The 5828-nt window shown below is 55.8% G+C and overlaps 2 pseudogenes; both read left to right on the top strand.

Annotated features, from left to right (window-relative positions):
* The first annotated feature begins 1440 nt into the window (after positions 1-1440).
* Positions 1441-1559, top strand: LOC134630048 (5S ribosomal RNA; annotated as a pseudogene).
* A 3479-nt stretch (positions 1560-5038) lies between these two features.
* LOC134629888 (5S ribosomal RNA) lies at positions 5039-5157 on the top strand (annotated as a pseudogene).
* The last annotated feature ends 671 nt before the right edge of the window (positions 5158-5828 follow it).

The following is a 5828-nucleotide window of genomic DNA, read 5'->3' as shown; positions in this document are numbered from 1 at the left end:
GAGGCCATGAACACCACACCAGGGCCTGTGTCTCTGGCTGAGACCATCTACACCACACCAGGGCCTGTGCCTCTAGCTGAGGCCATGTACACCACACCAGGGCCTGTGCTGCTGGCTGTGGACCTGTGCAGCCAGCTTAGGCCACCTACACCACACCAGGGCCTGTGCTACTGGCTGAGGCCAGGGACACCACACCAGGACTTGTGCTGCTGGCTGAGGCTATGGACACCACCCCAGAGCCTTTGGATCTGGCTGAGGCCATGTACACCACACACGGCCTGTGGCTCTGGATGAGGCCGTCTACAACACACCAAGGGCTGTACTACTGGATGAGGCCATGTTTATCACCCCAGGGCCTGTGCTGCTGGCTGAACCCAACTACACCACACAAGGGCCTGTGTCTCTGGCTGAGATCATCTACACCACACCAGGGCCTGTGCCTCTAGCTGAGGCCATGTACACCACACCAGGGCTTGTGCTGCTGGCTGTGGACCTGTGCAGCCAGCTTAGGCCACCTACACCACACCAGGGCCTGTGCTACTGGCTGAGGCCATGGACACCACACCAAGGCCTGTGCTGCTGGCTGAGGCTATGGACACCACACCAGTGCCTGTGGCTCTGGCTGAGGCCATCTACATCACACCAGGGCCAGTGTTTCTGGCTGAGGCGATGGACACCACACCAGGACCTGTGCTGCTGGCTGAGGCCAACTACACCACAACAGGAGCTGTGCTGCTGGCTGAGCTATGGACACCACACCAGGGCCTGTGCTGCTTGCTGTGGGCCTGTAGCTCTGGCTTAGGCCATGAACACCACACCAAGGTCTGTGGCTCTGGCTGAGGCAATCTACAACACAACAGGGCCTGTGCTTCCGGATGTGGACCTGTGCAGCCAGCTTAGGCCACCTACACCACACCAAGGCCTGTGGCTCTGTCTGAGGCCGTCTACACCACACCAGGACCTGTGCTACTGGCTGAGGCCAACTACACCACACCAGGACCTGTGCTGCTGGCTGAGGCCAACTACACCCCACCAGGGCATGTGGCTCTGTCTGAGGCCATCTACACCACACCAGGGCCAGTGCTTCTGGCTGAGGCTATGGACACCACAACAGGGCCTGTGCTGTTGGCTGAGGCTATGGACACCACACCAGTGCCTGTGGCTCTGGCTGAGGCCATGTACACCACCCCCGGGCCTTTGATGCTGGCTGAGGCCAACTACACCACACCAGGTCCTGTGGCTCTGGCTGAGGCCATTTACACCACACCAGGGCCTGTGTTGCTGATCAAAGGCTAAAATGAGTCATTTGGTTAGTGTATTAGGCAAGCATGCAGTTACCATTAACACTGTAGTTAAATTGGAGGCTTGTGTTCGTAACTGCGAGTATTGGCCACCTCACTACTTGATACCATAAATTGACGCTTTGTGCTGATGCCAGCAGCTTACGGCCATACCGCCTTGCCAAAGCCTGATCTCGTCTGATCTCGGAAGCTATGCAAGGTTGGGCTTGGTTAGTGCTTGGATGGGAGACTTCCTGGGAATAAAAGGTGCTGTAAGAATTTGCTTTTCATGTCACTGAGCTGGTTTTGATCCAGAGAAGGAGGGTGTTGGTGTCCATTAATGAGGCCACATTAACGACATTCCTTTTGGCTGTTTTCAGCAATGTCTTGTGCTGCCGGGTGAGGCCATCCGCACCACACCGAGGCCTATTCTGCTAACATAGGTCATCTAAATTACACCAGGGCCTGTGGCCTGCGCTGACGCCGTCTACATTACACCAGGGCCTGTGCTTCTGGCTGAGACCATGGACACCACACCAGGACCTGTGCTGCTGGCTGAGGCTTTGGACACCACCCCAGGGCCTGTGGCTCTGGCTGAGGCCATTTACACCACACAGGGACTGTGCTTCTGGCTGTGGACCTGTGCAGCCAGCTTAGGCCACCTTCACCACACCAGGGCCTGTGCTTCTGGCTGTGGACCTCTGCAGCCAGGTTAGGCCACCTACACCACACCAGGGCCTGTGGCTCTGGCTGAAGCCGTCTACATCACACCAGGTCCTGTGCTTCTGGTTGTAGACCTGTGCAGCCAGGTTAGGCCACCTACACCACGCCAGGGCCTGTGCTTCTGGCTGTGGACCTGTGCAGCCAGCTTAGGCCACCTACACCACACCAGGGCCTGTGGCTCTGGCTGAGGCCGTCTACATCACACCAGGGCCTGTGCTACTGGCTGAGGCCATGGACACCACACCAAGACCTGTGCTGCTGGCTGAAGCTATGGACACCACACCAGGGCATTTGGCTCTGGCTGAGGCCATGAACACCACACCAGGGCCTGTGGCTCTGGCTGAGGCCAGCTACACCACACCACGGCCAGTGCATCTGGCTGAGGCTATGGACACCACACCAGGGCCTGTACTGCTGGCTGTGGACCTGTGCAGCCAGCTTAGGCCACCTACACCACACCATGGCCTGTGGCTCTGGCTGAAGCAGTCTACATCACACCAGGGCCTGTGCTACTGGCTGAGGCCATGCACACCACACAGGGCCTGTGGTGCTGACTGAGGCAACCTACACCACAACAGGGCCTGTGGCTCCTGATGAGGCCATCTACAACACACCAAGGGCCTGTGTCTCTGGCTGAGACCATCTACACCACACCAGGGCCTGTGCCTCTAGCTGAGGCCATGTACACCACACCAGGGCCTGTGCTGCTGGCTGTGGACCTGTGCAGCCAGCTTAGGCCACCTACACCACACCAGGGCCTGTGCTACTGGCTGAGGCCATGGACACCACACCAGGACCTGTGCTGCTGGCTGAGGCTATGGACACCACCCCAGAGCCTTTGGATCTGGCTGAGGCCATGTACACCACACACGGCCTGTGGCTCTGGATGAGGCCGTCTACAACACACCAAGTGCTGTACTATCAAATCAAATCAAATCACTTTTATTGTCACATCACATGTGCAGGTACACTGGTACAGTACATGAGAGTGAAATTCTTGTGTGCGAGCTTCACAAGCAACAGAGTTGTGCAAAAATACAATAACGTAAAACAAGCAAAATATAAGAATGGCTAAATCTGAAGTAATAAATATATATACAATATATAAGAGTATATGCATTACTGGATGTGTATACTAAATATGTTTTTCTACGTGTGTGTGTGTGTGTGTGTGTGTGTGTGTGTATATACATATTTTACAAATGAAATAGAGTAAACAATAAAATAAGATATATAAAATATACAGAGGTTGGTAGTTGACATGTGCAAAACAGTGGCATTAATGTACAGTATGGAGTGCATAATGTTGAAGTTCCAGTAGTGACGGTGAGGTGTCTATGACGTGTTCAGCAGTCTGATGGCCTGGTGGAAAAAGCTGTCTCTCAGTCTGCTGGTACGGGACCGGATGCTGCAGAACCTCCTTCCTGATGGAAGTAGTCTGAACAGTTTATGGCTAGGGTGACTGGAGTCCTTGATGATCCTCCCCGCTTTCCTCAGGCACCGCTTCCTGTAGATGTCTTGGAGGGAGGGAAGCTCACCTCCAATTATCCGTTCAGCACACCGCACTACTCTCTGGAGAGCTTTGCGGTTGTAAGCGGTGCTGTTGCCATACCAGGTGGTGATGCATCCAGTGAGGATGCTCTCAATGGCACAGCGATAGAAGGTCCTGAGGATGCGGGGGCTCATGCCAAATCTTTTCAGTCTCCTGAGAAAGAAGAGGCGCTGCTGCGCCTTCTTCACTGTTTTTTTTATGTGTACTGACCACGTAAGATCCTCAGCCAGATGTACACCAAGGAAGCGGAAGCTGCTCACTCTCTCCACAGCAGCGCCGTTGATGGTGATGGGGGTGTGTACTTCTCTGCACCTCCGGAAGTCCACTATCAACTCCTTTGTCTTTGCGACGTTGAGGGTGAGATGGTTGTCTTGACACCAGTGGGTCAGGGCGCTGACCTCCTCCTTGTAGGCCGTCTCATCACCGTTGGTGATAAGACCCACCACTGTAGTGTCGTCCACAAACTTCACAATGATGTTGGAGTTTCTAGTGGCCGTGCAGTCGTAGGTGTAGAGTGAGTACAGGAGAGGGCTCAGTACACACCCCTGTGGAGCACCAGTGTTCAGTGTGATGGGGGATGAGGTGGGGCTGCCCAGCCTGACCACTTGGCGTCTGTCAGACAGGAAGTTAAGGATCTACTACTGGATGAGGCCATGTTTATCACCCCAGGGCCTGTGCTGCTGGCTGAGGCCATGGACACCACACCAGGGCTTGTGCTGCTGGCTGTGGACCTGTGCAGCCAGCTTAGGCCACCTACACCACACCAGGGCCTGTGCTACTGGCTGAGGCCATGGACACCACACCAAGGCCTGTGCTGCTGGCTGAGGCTATGGACACCACACCAGTGCCTGTGGCTCTGGCTGAGGCCATGTACACCACCCCCGGGCCTTTGATGCTGGCTGAGGCCAACTACACCAAACAAGGGCCTGTGGCTTTGTCTGAGGCCATCTACACCACACCAGGGCCAGTGCGTCTGGCTGAGGCCATGGACACCACACCAGGGCCTGTGCTGCTGGCTGAGGCAATGGACACCACACCAGGACCTGTGCTGCTGGCTGAGGCCAACTACACCCCACCAGGGCATGTGGCTCTGTCTGAGGCCATCTACACCACACCAGGGCCAGTGCTTCTGGCTGAGGCCATGGACACCACAACAGGGCCTGTGCTGTTGGCTGAGGCTATGGACACCACACCAGTGCCTGTGGCTCTGGCTGAGGCCATGTACACCACCCCCGGGCCTTTGATGCTGGCTGAGGCCAACTACACCACACCAGGTCCTGTGGCTCTGGCTGAGGCCATTTACACCACACCAGGGCCTGTGTTGCTGATCAAAGGCTAAAATGAGTCCTTTGGTTAGGGTATTAGGCAAGCATGCAGTTACCATTAACACTGTAGTTAAATTGGAGGCTTGTGTTCGTAACTGCGAGTATTGGCCACCTCACTACTTGATACCATAAATTGACGCTTTGTGCTGACGCCAGCAGCTTACGGCCATACCGCCTTGCCAAAGCCCGATCTCGTCTGATCTCGGAAGCTATGCAAGGTTGGGCTTGGTTAGTACTTGGATGGGAGACTGCCTGGGAATACCAGGTGCTGTAAGAATTTGCTTTTCATGTCACTGAGCTGGTTTTGATCCAGAGAAGGAGGGTGTTGGTGTCCATTAATGAGGCCACATTAACGACATTCCTTTTGGCTGTTTTCAGCAATGTCTTGTGCTGCCGGGTGAGGCCATCCGCACCACACCGAGGCCTATTCTGCTAACATACGTCATCTAAATTACACCAGGGCCTGTGGCCTGCGCTGACGCCGTCTACATTACACCAGGGCCTGTGCTTCTGGCTGAGACCATGGACACCACACCAGGACCTGTGCTGCTGGCTGAGGCTTTGGACACCACCCCATGGCCTGTGGCTCTGGCTGAGGCCATTTACACCACACAGGGCCTGTGCTTCTGGCTGTGGACCTGTGCAGCCAGCTTAGGCCACCTACACCACACCAGGGCCTGTGGCTCTGGCTGAGGCCGTCTACATCACACCAGGGCCTGTGCTACTGGCTGAGGCCATGGACACCACACCAAGACCTGTGCTGCTGGCTGAAGCTATGGACACCACACCAGGGCATTTGGCTCTGGCTGAGGCCATGAACACCACACCAGGTCCTGTGGCTCTGGCTGAGGCCATCTACACCACACCAGGACCTGTGCTGCTGGCTGAGGCCAACTACACCACAACAGGAGCTGTGCTGCTGGCTGAGCTATGGACACCACACCAGGG

This window comes from Pelmatolapia mariae, linkage group LG6, assembly GCF_036321145.2.
Source record: "Pelmatolapia mariae isolate MD_Pm_ZW linkage group LG6, Pm_UMD_F_2, whole genome shotgun sequence".
Classification (NCBI taxonomy): Eukaryota; Metazoa; Chordata; class Actinopteri; order Cichliformes; family Cichlidae; genus Pelmatolapia; species Pelmatolapia mariae.
The sequence above is the reverse complement of the archived record's forward strand: the minus strand, read 5'-3'. Positions and strand labels throughout refer to the sequence as shown.